General features: G+C 36.9%; 1 pseudogene; it reads left to right on the plus strand.

Annotated features, from left to right (window-relative positions):
* LOC102851406 overlaps window positions 1-502 on the plus strand; it is a 10,310-nt pseudogene extending 9,808 nt beyond the window's left edge.
* The last annotated feature ends 2,551 nt before the right edge of the window (window positions 503-3,053 follow it).

Genomic DNA, 3,053 nt, shown 5'->3' on the forward strand with positions numbered 1-3,053 from the left:
GAGAGAATAGTGCAACAATGAATGAATGGAAACCCCAAATCTCTGTAAATGTTTATGAAAATTAATAAAATATAGAAAAAAAAACCCCAGGCACCTCCATCCCCTATCCAGTCTCAGTCACTCACCACAAACTGGTCACCAGCGGTGTGGGTCAAAAAGGCTAAAAGCCCAACGTGGAGCCCATCACTGGCAAGGAATTCATACCAAGAAGGAAGTGGAAAGAAAAAAAAAAGAAAAAGAAGGATAAGAAGCACAAAAAGGATAAGAAGCACAAAAACACAAGAAGGAAAAGGCAATGGCTGCAGCTACTGCAGCAGCTGTCACTCCTGCAGCCATTCCTGCTCCTGTAACCACATCAGCACAGGAAGAACCAGAGGCAGAGCCAGAGCTCAAGAAGGAGACTGAAAATGAAGCTGAAGACAACCTTGACGACTTAGAAAAGCACCTACGTGAAAAGGCTCTGAGGTCAATGAGGAAGGCTCAAGTGTCCCCACCGTCTTAGATGGGAATGTTTGTATGATGTAAATTTTATTCGGTTTGTACACAATTCAATTTAAAAAATGCTAAAATGTGTTTGAGCTTTAGATTATAACTTTTGTTCTAATAATTGCTAGGTTGAAATTCACCATGTAAAAATAAAAAGGGGAGGTATGGGTTTACATTGCAAAAGGTGTCCACAATGTGTTAGCGATGTTCTTTCATTGAGAGCTGACATGAATTTCATTTTGAGTAAAGAATTTTAAGCCAAAAATAAATCCCCCTTTTTTTTTAAAAAGGGATTTAAATGTGGTTGACATTTTATTATTTCCTTAATAAATGCCCCTGGCTATTCCCGGTGGTTTTTTTTCTTTTCCCCCTTTTATTTCTCCTACCCCCCCTTATTTTTGTCATTTGAGTGTTACCACCCATTTAAGTTATACTTCTGATCTTAGGGTTTATGAGCTTACCCAGAAATAAGACCACTGTTGAAGTACCACAAAAGTATAAATGAACATTTTAATGCCACAATCTTTCCTGTTGCCTGTGGAGTCACTGCTGAATGAATCAGGATTTGAGCTCTAGGATGAGAGAGAAAATTAAAGCATGTTGTTTGCCAAGACACTGTGGGTTTATATTGTTGTGTAACAAGTTGATTTGGAACACTGGAATTTGATCCCCCCACCCCTTTTATTTTGTAAAGGCAATTAACTAGACCCAGGAAGGTTCAAGTAATATAAAATACTGGTTTTTGAAAAAAAAAAAAAAGTCAATGACTGTACTCTTCAATGTGAACTGAAGTTCAGCATCAAAATGAAAAAGATTCTCACCACTGGGCCAATTGGTAGCACCATAATAGATGGAGAAGAGATTGAGGTTGTTAGCAATTATAACTTGCTTGGATCCACAATCAACCCTCTTAACACCAGCAGTCAGGGAATCAAAAGATGAATTGCATTGAGAAAAATCTGCTGTCATGGATCTCTCCAGAGTGCTGAAGAGCAATGATGTTAGTCTAGATACAAAGGTGCACCTAATCCAGGCCATGGTCTTCTCAATTACTTGTTATGCTTCAGAAAGTTGGGCAAAGACTAAGGATAACAGAAGAATAATAGATGCCTTTGAGTTGTGGTGCTGGAGAAGAGTCTGAATACACCATGACTGCCAAGAAAACAAATAGATCTGGCTTGGAGAGGGTGAAACCAAACTCTCCTTGGAGGCTAGAGTTTTGAAGTTCCACCTCACTTTGGGCATGTGGCCAAAAGAGATTGGTCCATAGAGAAGGACATCATGCTCAGAAGGATAAACGGACAGCACAGGAGAGGGAGACCCGGGATGAGATGGATTGATACAGTGACTGAGGCAGTGGGGTTTGGTGTGTAGGAATTAGTGAGACTGTCTCAGAACAGGGAAGGGTTCAGAGCTGCTGTACATAGGGTTGCTATACATCACAGGTGATTCAATGGCACAACAATAAACATACTATGACAGGTTTGGAAGCAGGAGTAGCATCCACTTCCTAAACAACATGCCTCTGGAAACTCTATGAACTTTGGTAAATGTCAATAGTTGTGGAGGGGCTTCAGGCCTTTTGTTCATACGGTTGCTATGAGTTGTGCTTGACTTGAAGGTACTCAGCAACAACAACATTATAAATAAAAATTTCTTAAGTTTTTCTTTTTCTTTTTTGGTTTTGACTTTATTTGAATTTTTTTATTTCTTGAAAAAACTTGGGGTTTATTGATTTTTAAACTGCAAATAGTGTTACAAAGGTGTTTTTTTTTTTCTTTTAAATAAATTCACACAAAGGAAAAGAAATAGACAGCAACGGTAGTGAATAGCAAGAGGAATAATAATTACATTCATGTTAATGTGTGTGTGTGTGTGTGTGTGTGTGTGTGTGTGTGTGTGTACAAGTTCTGTTTACATAAACCTTGGAAAACTCCAAACCTGGAATCCAGAACCTCAAATATGTGTTTGAAATGTCTTTTTGAGATGGAAAGTCAAAAGGGTTTCTTCCCCCCCTTTTTTTCTTTTAGAAGCTGTACATAAAAAGAAGTTGTTTTCCTTCTGTACTGTCATAGAACTTTCACATACATTCTCAGTCCTAGTTGTGAAAGACCTAAAAAGAAACAAACTCAATTTGCAGTCCAACACAAAGAGGGGGGAATTTCTAAAATAAGTAATCCAACAGTTTTTTTGCATTTTTTTAAATTAATTTTTCATTTATTTTTAAAATAAAGTAACAAAATAAAAGTGTAATGTTACCAAAAATGTTGTTGAAGAATAATATATTAAAACTGTAGGGGGAAAAAAAGACACATCACAAAATTTTTGGATTAATATGAAGATCATAATTTAACATAAAGGAATATATTCTATGGATTTGTCATCCCAATAAATATGAACAAAATTAACCAAAAAAGCATAGTTTGGCAATAAATACATTTTGATGAGTTAAATAAGCTTTTTTATATTGATGTGCTAATAAGGAATCAGAGGGGTTATTCCAAGGCACAAAGGAAAAGGGAGTTGAGCGTAATCTTTTTAATGTAGGGGCTGTCAGGAATGGGGTG

The sequence above is a fragment of the Elephantulus edwardii genome, unplaced genomic scaffold (genome assembly GCF_000299155.1).
Source record: "Elephantulus edwardii isolate Elephantulus edwardi_28Jun2011 unplaced genomic scaffold, EleEdw1.0 scaffold00411, whole genome shotgun sequence".
Lineage (NCBI taxonomy): Eukaryota > Metazoa > Chordata > Mammalia > Macroscelidea > Macroscelididae > Elephantulus > Elephantulus edwardii.